The sequence below is a fragment of the Chaetura pelagica genome, unplaced genomic scaffold, assembly GCF_000747805.2.
Source record: "Chaetura pelagica isolate M959 unplaced genomic scaffold, ChaPel_1.0 scaffold531, whole genome shotgun sequence".
NCBI lineage: Eukaryota > Metazoa > Chordata > Aves > Apodiformes > Apodidae > Chaetura > Chaetura pelagica.
In genome coordinates, this window is record NW_009952362.1 from 4,693,023 (window position 1) to 4,704,301 (window position 11,279).

Sequence of the window (11,279 nt, forward strand, 5' to 3'; positions counted from 1 at the left end):
AATAAAGTGTGTTTGATCATGATTCTCCTTCCATTCCCCATCTAAGATACAGCACACAATCCATGATGGTGGCTTTCCTATAAATCAAGATCTATGTCATGCTTTTTAGCAGAACAGTTTGCAGTGGGGAAATGTACCTTCAGCCCTCTGGCTATCTGGATTTAGAGCAGGTGTCCAAAATATTATAGTTTATATGGCCTGTGAACTCAGCATATTTAAAGATCAAATTTCTATTACACCAAAATCACTGGCAAACCCACAGTTATCTTCAGGCAGCCTGGATCTAGACACAGTAAAAAAAAAACAACTGACCGAAGGAAAACAAAAAAATCCCACAGCAAAAGCCCCTCATCTTATGAAATTGTTGAAAAGTTCAAATCTGCAGTTCTCAGCTAAATCTATAACCTCAGGGAGGCTGTACCCTTCTACCAGCAGTTTGATGGATATCAGGATCCATCAGGGGTTTTTTCTATATTGACTTTCTTTGGGCTCCCCTTCTCCTACATAATTAGACAGGTCAGATGCAAGAGCGTGAAGGGAGAGAGTTCTGCTCCCTCCTCAATGCAAATTATACAAAGGGCTGTCATCTGCTTCTGAGCCACTAAAAAGTGAATATTGAGAAGTCTGTCAGATGTCAATAAGAGCACTCCTTCCACTCACACCTTTCATCACTAACTCACTTTTCTGCCACTTGCTCTGAGGCTCTTCCCTTCGTCCATGCTGCAGGCAGCTGCTGGAGCTGGTATGGAGGCTGTGGCTGCTCTGCAAGCAGGGGGAAAGCACTCAGCATGGTCTGGGTGAAACTAGAGATCAGACCACTTGGTGGTTAATAACTGGTCCTGAAAAGCAGCCCCTACCTAAAACCAATAGTGGTCAGGCCTGCCAATGTGAGGGGAACTCTGCACTTACCACGCTTGCATTGACACTGCTGGGGCACTGGCTGGTCTTCACTGCCACTCTTTCTGCCCGCCCCATTAATTCTCCACAGCTCTCTTAGAGGAAGCTTCAATGCATGCCAAAAAGGTTTTTTCTCTAATTTCATAATCCTAACCTTTTTTTCTGTGCTTCCTAAATAGTGGAGGCTGTTTGGTAAGGCAGCTCAGGGTGAGCAAGGTGAAGAGACCATGAGGTAAACAACAGCCAGATGATCAGGCATAAGTATTTCCAAAAAATATGTCAGTGTAGAAGGCTTAGCTGCAGCTATTCCTCCTGAGGGGTCAGGTTGCAAAAGTCTCTTCCTCACTTCCCCAGCCTCTGCCTCCCTGGCTCTCAGGTATGGACACATCCAAGTGCGTAATAAATTTCAGGGCTGGGGGAAGCAGGCGAGCAAGTATTTACTTTGCACTAGTAAAACAGTTCTTATAATTCTGCTTTGTCACTGGCTTTGAAGCTTACACAGCTTCAAAATCATCAGTCAAAGGCTACAAACCCTGTTTATTGCCAGGCAGTTTTGCAGCCATTAAATCCAGCCTGATGTACATCTGACTTTTTATCCTAATGGAAGCGGTTTGTGGGAGCCAGGTTCTGCATGGCTGCGTGGACACCTGCCAGCCATGGGTTATTATGGTAATTGGCACATCAGCAGTTTCGCCCTTTCCTAACAGACTACTCCACAGAAGACGCTTCACTGCAACTGGTGTTTATCTCAAAATGCCCATTATAGAAAAAAAACCCTCTGTAACACTCTACCCTAATGATCCGAAACACAGATTCAGTGTACCTTGGGGATTGCTGCTGTGCTGGTTCAAGAGGTTGCTCTCCTCCCACCGCCCCTGGATTATCTGTCCCCAGAGCAGAGGCAGCAGAAGGGAACGATGCATCTGCTTCTCACCCTGGTTCCCAGGCAAGCTACTGCTCTAAATACATCTGGCATGTTCGCAGAACTGAAGCACGACCATGCTGCACTGCAGGATGGACAGCCTGAGCTTTCAGCTCTGCTGAGAAGATGGGAACATGTTTTCCCTGTTTAATTTTAATGGAAGCTGGAAATTCAGTCCTCTTTAGCAGACTGTTGGTGCAAAATATCATGTTTATAAAGAGTGATAAAGAATTTGAGAATTACTGAAGACTGTGGGCTGTACCATGCAGCTATTCACTCCCTGAAAGTCACATTGGGCCCAAATATTATCTATACAGAAGTATCTGTAAGCCACTCAAGCCATGTGAGTTGGGTACATGCCAGCCTGGGAACTCTTCCTACAGATGGATTCAAGCAGTAGGACTGCACTGTAAGTAAGAAGGTTGTTCACAGTCCAGTTTAACTTCATCTAACATTTATGTTTTCTAAATGTTCAACAGTCAGGTGGCCTGGAGAAAGGGACATGGAGCAAAATCTCAAGTTCTGGATTCATCTGAGGGCTCACAGGTTCTTCTTGTGCCCTTACAAACTCAGCCAGCCTCCATGTATCACAGCCCTGCAGGCAGAAGACAAGAAGTCCTCATTGTGTTCCTAAAAGGAAAAATGGTGTCAGAGTATTGAGGTTCAGAGACTTTGCTGTTGGAGTGCAGGTCATTATAGAAAAGCTTGGTAGTTTATTTACTAGGAGACTTCAGCAATCAGGAAACATCCAGATGCCCAGCGGACAACCAAAATTGGAGTCCATATACAATCAACTAAACAAGCTACTACCCTTCCCTTGAAAATCTTGGTTTCATTGATTGACCAGTGTCTCCAAGCTGGGTCTGATATTGAACATGACTGACTCCTGGCTCAGGTTATACAGTTTCTTTAACCACTTCATGGAGGAAAACGCTGATGACATTGCCTTGCTCACTGATAATTTTTCCTTCTGATTCTCATTATGCAGAATGATAGAGCTAAAGAGGACATTAGAAAGTCAATCAAACACTGCAAAAGCCTATTCTAAACATCTTTCTTTCCTTATTTCTATTTTTTTCTCTGTCTCTCTCTCTATAAACCCACCTGACTTTATTTACATTCAAGATATATAATCAACATAATTCTAAACTCTTTTGTGGGAGTTAGTTTTTTTAATTGGTGTATCTTGAGAAAATATAGCCAGAATATGGATTTTCCTTATGAGTCCCACTGCTTTGAGATAAATTATTCATCTTTGGTTTTATGTGTAATTTATTAATTTTTAATTAATAGTTCAGACAATGCTGGACAATCATTGTTTCTTCTTTTTGGCCTTTTCCATTCAGCATGGGAAAAATAAAGCTTAGCATATTCAAAAAGATTCAACAAAATTTAACTAGGGAAAAAAATGTCCCTTATGACACTGTGTAACTCTCACGGTTGGTTTCATTTCACATAGAAACTAAAAACAAACTGTAAAGCAAAAAGCACAGAATCAACATAGTGATCCCAGTTTCTTGTCTTCTAAAGGTTGGCTGTGAGGATGTGACACTATCAAATTGCCAGTACAAAAGAAGCTGAAATGGAAAAGAAAGAATTTAAATAAGAAAGAAAGAAAAAAAATACTTGAAGAATTCCAGGTCACTATATTGCAATTCTCAGAACATCCAATTGCTCTGTAAATATTGCTTAATTAAATGACAGTGATAGTTCACTCCAATTTCATTAGAACTGAATCACTAGCTGCAATATTAATTCCACATACCAGAGCAGAAGCAAACTAGGAAGGAGTAGGTCTGCAGTTATATCCTGATCAAGAATTTATGGTGCAGGTCCAAAAGCACTGAGTCAAAGGACAATATTAATTTATTACAAGGTCATACAGACCTCTACCTCCTTGATTCATGTCCTGTGCTCCCAGCTTCATAGACCTGTGTAAAGGCCAACTGCTTAGTCTGAATGTCACGAAGAAGAATGAAGTAAATATAGTCACCCCTTCAAATTTTAGCTTCCTGGAGAAACCTGGTACTACATCAAACAGATATTTATCTTGAATGCTGTGGGAAGGAAAAGATGTTTTGGTGTAGGGAGCAGTGGCTGAATGGGAAATCTGACATGACTATAAAAAATGGACTTATGATCTGTAGCAAATGAAGGTCTGTCAATCAGATAAAATGTCAGACTCTGCTAAACTAAATGGGCTTGTTTATCACTGTAATTATGGAGACTTACAATGATCAGGTATTACATATACATGTCGCACTCTGTGCCAGGAACTTTTCCAGAGAAACCCAGCAAATTTGATTACAAAAGGAGGGGAAAATTTCCTCTATTTCACAATCTATCCAGCCCTGCAATGATTACTCTGGGGAAATTCCCACTGAAGCCAAGCAGATGGTTCCTACCTTGTTGTACGCCCAGCTTATTTTCTTTTTAAGCTATGAAGTGGTTTACAATGTCATTTTTCTCTGGAGCTGCCCTGCATTTGGCAGACTTCTGACTGTGTGTGAATTCCTTTTTATTGTATCTGTGAATGAATTGTTTGGTCTCTTTTTTTACCCCAAATAACAAATCCTGCTTTGGATTGCTATAACTAAGGGTGTGAATCAGACAACCATCTAGTCCAAACACACATTCATCAAGATGACTGCCACTGACTTTGTTACCCGGGAGTCAATAACCATATTTAATGTCACTGAGCAACATAATCTCTGGTGCATTTCTAGAAACATCTGTATTGACCTCTTAAAGACTACTCTATGGATCAATGTAGTGTATTTCTGCTTCTGAGCAATCTCTTACTCCCTTTCTGCACAAATATGTAAGTTTGCAGCAAACATTAATAGATTTTATTTTGATGAGGGAGCTGCCCACTTTCTCTGTGCCTGTTGGTAACCTACATTCTTCCTGAGAGCAGGATTAAAATGCCTGTGATACTCTCCAAGGCAAACTTCACCCTTTTGCCAGAAGCCTGCTCAAGCTCTACACACTGTTAAAGGGGCTTATCGAGGACACAAATGTGGTATTCGATTGTTCTCAGCAGAAAGGTAAATTTCTACTATTTCTTCTTTCTTCTCAAATAAATGCCAGGCCAGCAGGGGTCTCAGAAGAAATACCATACAGGTTTTGGAAAACTGATGAACACTGATGATGTGTCTCAAGAAACTTTTAAGTCAAACCCTTGTAAAACTAGAAATGCCCAGATTAAAGACTAAACCTAAACTGTCAGGTGCCTGGTCAAGGGATGGTATATGATTTATCTGACTTGAGACTATGTAGCTCCAAGGAGTTATTTGAAGAGAGATAAATCATTAATTCTTACAATCAGTTCAGAGCAGCCAGAAAAGAAGATAGTTTCTGTGCCTTTGTGCCACATATACCTCCAGGCATCTCCTAACAGATTTCTCTGCAGTTTGAATTCAGCTCTCTACTCCAGAGCCAGAGACACAGAGGGAAGCTGAGTTTGAAAGCAAAGAAAAATAGCTGAGGTCTCTCGTGAGATGAATGTTGTTGGGGGCAAAAATAAATAAATAAATAAATTTGCAAGTGTTATGGCATATTTTTTCTCTGATAACCACTAAGAGCATACACAATACCTGGATGACTTAACCTGTGACCACTACTTATTGTAACACACCTTTTCCCCAGAGTCAATGCCAGAATTCTAATCTTCCATTTATCGCTAAGTGCACTTCTGGGAAGGGTAGACAGAACAGCAAAGGCCTGGGCAGGCAAGAAGCACAAGCAATCAAAACCAGAAAGTAGAATAGTGGCCTGAAGTGTCCTCTTTGCTTCCTGATCCTGGACTGGCTGTGTAAGGCTGGCCCCAAAGGAAATGAGAATTCACAGCTTGCTCACTCCTTCAGTAGTTTGCTTCAATCTCTCTGTTTTTACTGTGGAATAAAGAACCCCTTTGCAGGCTTGGGGGAGAAAAACATTCACCCAGGAATGGCTCCAGTGCAGTGATTTGTGTGATGCAGTGATTTGCCACACAGCACCTTTGATGCAGAACTACTGTAATGATCAAAGCAAGTGTAATCAGCTCAGTGGTTTGTAGACGTTGACTGCTTCTTCTGCCTGCCTGAAACTGGCCAGTATGTTTCCTTCACTTCAGGTAGCAATGATATGGGGAAAAACAGTAACAGCTCTGTGGTCAGCTTCCCTCAGGGATGTTTTTACCCTCATCCTTCAATGGGAAGACAGATGGAAATATGAATTAAGAGTGGGAGATATTGCCAACTCTACCCATTGATGGAAGGGCTTCTGAGGGAAGATCATCCTTTCTAGCTGTTCCCTGCACCATGAAACCTCTGAAATGAGCTCAGAAAATTTTCAGAAACCTTTAGGAACATGTGCATATGGAGTGAAGCTCAGCATACCAGCATCATAAAAGGCTGTTGCTTTGGCTGCTGACCTGAAGCATAAAGCACAGCTGACTTCGGAGATGTGATGGTGACTCTCTGGTACACAAGCATCTTCCTGTGAGCACCTGGTCTGGCTTCACTATTGTTTTATGCTCATCAGACAATGCAAAACTTTCTGGGGAAAAGTAAATGCACTGTGTTGCTGAATTTTATAAAGCTTACAATTTTCATTGTTAACAGTTGGATTTGGAAGCTAAATCTGGATGAATGCTTCCAAAAATGAAACCAGATCCTCTTTTAGTTGTCTGAACCATTAAACTGTACTTAAAAGAATGAGGGAAAAGTCTCACAAGTCTTCTTTACTACAGGCTGCTATTCTAGGTTTCATTCCTCCCCCAGCTGGTATTTTCTGCTCTCCAAAATGCAGGGAAAGCTAAGGCACTATTTAATGGGACTTATCTGAAAGAGGAAGCCTTAAACTTTGCTATGGCACAAGGATTGTGGGTGGCTGGGGGAGCTGCATGGCTGGTACTGGCTGAGGAGTGTGTTCTGATGGTGCTATTCCATAAATCTGTCTGCCCTGTCCAAGGCAAACCTAATTTAAGCTTTATTTTTGAGGACTTACCTAGGAAAAAGCCTTGCCCTTGTTTTCTGCATAAGAGATAAGATTCCAGCAGCTGGATCTGCCAGCCACAGAACAGTTACAATAATTGTTCCACTACTGCTGAAAAATAACTTCTTAATTTGACTATCAATATCAGATTTCTTTTAAACTCCCTCTCCCCCATTGCTAGCATTGAATGGGCAGGTTCCCATATTAATTTTCTGAGTTGCTGTCATTTGCAGAAGTTTGTCTATGCTAACTCTTTTTCCCTTAAGCACTTTTGGACTGAAACAACTATAGGCTCCTTGCAGTTCATTCACTGGGGTTCTCCGTTGGGCAGGGTATCAGACTGATGCCAGGATAGCCAAAGGATTTTTTTTAAGGACATTTAGTTCCAGCCATCTGTCCATTGGCTCAACTCTAGGAAATTTAAATTGTGTTGCCTTCCCAAAGTTGTTTTTTTCCCCTTGGATTGCTGTCAGAATAAGCAGTCTGTCTCTGTGAGCGTTCCAGTGAGACAGCACTCAAGATGTGATCAAAACCCCCCGACTCTTAGATGTGTTACTTTATTTCTTAATAACAGGTGATGATGATGATGCATTGCTGTGCATCTCATCTGAAAGGCAATGAGTACCAAGAAGTTCTGAATTTCTAGTGGGGGCTTCCTGTATTTTACAAACAGTGTGACCACATTTTCTATGGCATTTCCTCATTTTGGCCTTTTAGACAAGGTTGTTTGGTCAAGCTGAGGTGTGGCAATGAGTGACAAGTTTCTGTGCTGCCATCACCTGGACTGGGGCTTTCCACAGTGGAGCCATTTCACCCAGCAGTGCAGGCAGTGTGGAAAAAGTGGGGGTACCTGCACTGCTTCTGGGTTCCTCTTGCTTGTGTTTCATTTAGTTAGACCCCACTTTAATATTTATTTTCCCCTGAGATGTCTTGGAAGGAGGTGGCATTTCACTGACTCTTCAGCACACCTCTCCATGGTTTTGCCCCATGTTTTTAGGCAGCCAGCCAGTCTGCAGGAACACTGAGAGAAAAAACCTCAGGGTCAGTGCCCTACATACCTCATCCATGTTGATGCTGAGCATATGTACATATTGCATTAAAGGTTTAAACTCAGAAGTGGTTTATGAACTATTCCTGTCCAAATCTCTACTAGAAGACTGGATCAGAGGATGCAAGACCCCTTAAGTGAGCTGTTGTTATGACATTTCCACTGTCATGAGACTCAAGATACATCTGCACTGAACTCTATGTTGTGGTCCTGTTTTCAGATATGACTTTTAAGAATGAGACTTTCCCAGTGATGAGTCTAAAGGTATGACAGATTCTGTCTGTTTTGGTAAATAGATTGTGAGCTCAACAATGTTTAAGACACAATTTTAGACTCTACTTGAGGGGCCACTGAGGCTTAGGTTAGATCTTTTACCTTACAATGTTTATTTACTTTAAAGATCCTAAAAATATTACACTGATAGTGTGTCTCTGGATATAACCCATACGAAAGAGACATTTAGTTTATAGAATGAAAGCATAAAAATCTAAAAATGTGTGAGTGCAGCTGCTTAATATCCATGTTCTTGTCTAATTGACAGTTTTAAAAAATACTGTCTTAGCTAGAAAAATACAATCACTACTTGAACAAAACAGATCTTCCCAGTCTTACTTGATTACAGGGCTCACATTTTGTATATACAGCTGAAGTTCAACTAAATTATCTTTGCTTTTAGCTGACTGCAGTACTTCTGCAGGGAATGATGATAAATCTGCAACAGATGAAAACTGGATGTTTTCAGTTTCAATAAAAATTAGTTAATTTTTATAGTGGAAATAACAACAAAAAGGCACAAATTAGACAATGTAGGATTTAGATAAATTTAGGGTTACAACAGCTCTCTTGCCCTCAGCAAGTATAATGAATAATTTAAAGCCAAATTTAGGGGCACTCCAGGACTAAAGTACTGCATTATCTAATTTCTGTTGTTACTCTGAAGTGTAAGCAGCAAGCTTATTAAATATGAATGGAGTCATCAGACAAATTCTATGACTCTGTGTATGAGCTTCTCATTAATGATTCACAAAGAAGCATCCAGAAAGACTATATAGACTACACTGGATTTAAAAGTAGTAAATATACTCCAGAAACAAAGTAACTTAATGACCTTCCTATGAACAAAAGGGCTTAAACCAAAAGGATACTCAAGCAGTATCCTTATTGAAGTAGTAACTCTACTCTGCATGACGTAGATAATGTTTTCCACATCCCATGTCACTTCTTGGTTACCATTTGCCCAAAATATCATTGCCATAGTACATCCACTTAGTACTTCTTCTCAGTGCTATATTCATACACTGGCAGGCTCAGGCAACACAGCTTGCCATGATTTATTACAGCACAGGATGAGTGCTGTGAACTGCAGGGCTGACTTCTTAGTAGGACATGTATCTTCAAGCCAAGTTAGCAATTAGGGCACAATTTTGAGCATCCTTTACCTCTCACTAACTTCAACAGATAGCACCTCTGGGATCAAGCTCTTCAGCAGTGAAAGTGAATACTGCTGCAAAGTGAAGTTCTGAGCTAAAAGAAAAAAAAATACTTTGGCCTTTTTTCAGCTTTCCAGGAAGGACCTGTCAACTCCTCATCTCTTTTCATCTCTCTTCTCATCTCTCTCCTCTCCTCTCCTCTCATCTCCCTTTTACATATGAGATTGGATGCACTGACATTCCTTTTAGAAATGGCATGGGAATCAGGATACCATGAATAGCAATTCCTTTCCTCATCAAACAGTTTAAACACAGGTCCAAATGAAACAAAATTAATTTAAAGTGGAAACATCCAGACTGACTTTCTAGGTGATATCAGATTTAAAGTTCAAGTAGTCTTCTAAGCAAAAATATTTCTGATTAAACTCTTTTTTATCAAGTCTCAATGGTGATACTACAAAAATCAAACTTGCTTTGTCCAGCTGTCTACATAACACCCTTACTAATCCTGCAAGAAAAAATGGCCAATGAAAGAATGATACAAATACATGAAAACATGGAAACAATGTCACAAAACTGATAAATACTCAACTTCCTTTTACTTCCTTTTTTGAAGAAAAGTATAGGATTTCAGAAGTGTCAGGCAAAAATATAGACTCATCTTAGGGTTGCTCATTGTCCATGATCAAGCTACGGCATGGGACAACCCAGATGAAGTGCAATATTGATCTGGTGTGGGCTGGTCAAAATATTTGTTACTTTTCTCACACAGACATGCTAAATATGGAGCATCATTTTAATGATCACAACCCAGAGTAAAAAGGCAGAACACTCATTATCTTTTTAATCTCCTTATTTTAACAAGGTATCTGCAGAATCAGAGTCAGTCTTCTCTCTGTAATTTTAAGTCCAACATCATGAAAATAAAAAGCAGACATGATCAACTGAATCTTACAATTGGCAATTAGCATCTTTACAGACTCCAAAGCCTAAACAATTAAAAATTGAATAATTTATGGCAAATGAAACAATTTATGTCAGCAGTATTATAAGGTGCATTAGAAATACACTTCACTGCCTGGAGATGCTTGATTATTGATTCTGGAGTTCTCATTAGTGATACAATTGGCAGCCTCCACCCGTGGGCAATGGCTACTTTTGTTTGTCTGCACTTCGGAATTAACTGAAACTAATCCATGGTTACTTGCACTTATTTAGGGTGAGATTCTGCCAAGAAAAGAGGATGGAGGATGTGTGCTATAGTTGTTCTCATGCCAACAGGTTATCCTGCAGGCAAAGCCTGCCAGAATGGCCACTGACTCCTCTGGGCAGGGAACACAGCAAACACTTCCTCAGCTCCAATTTAATTCCTGGGACAATGGATAGCAAATCCCCAGCTATGACCTTCTTATCATAGGTGTTTTCTTAGGCTGGTGATGTTTATAAGCCTCTCACAGCAAAGGTGATGTCAAGCTAGGCAGGTATTAAGGAGCAGTTCCAAGAAGTGAATTATCAAGTAGAAGATGAATATGATGAGTGTGGCTTTCTTTGAAAGAGTTGCAGCCAAAAGGACTTAATCTTTCTAGGAAACAAAAGAGAGGAGAAACCTGTCAGTTTACAGTTAGGTTGAGAAAGGCCAGTTTCTGCCTGTCTGTGGGATGACTCTTGTGGTGATGTCTCCAGTTAGAGAAGAGACATATTGATTGAGGTCATGCCTGGCAAGAGGTCATCTACTTATGTTGCCACTGATCTTGGCAGGAAGAACATGAGATGCTTAGCCATTGCCCGTTGTAGGGTTTCTGGACAGCTCTTCTTAAGGTAGACCACAGCTTTTAAAAAATGGGTAGATTTTTTAAAACTGTAAGACTGTTTTCAGGAACAGTCTCCAAGAGCCAAATGTGGAGTGAACCTTCATCTCTGTGCTTCTTCTAAGTGCCTTTTGCAGAACTGCTCTTCAGCTGGCAGTTCACTTCCTTGCTGTGAGTCACCCAGTGTGGGGCATTCT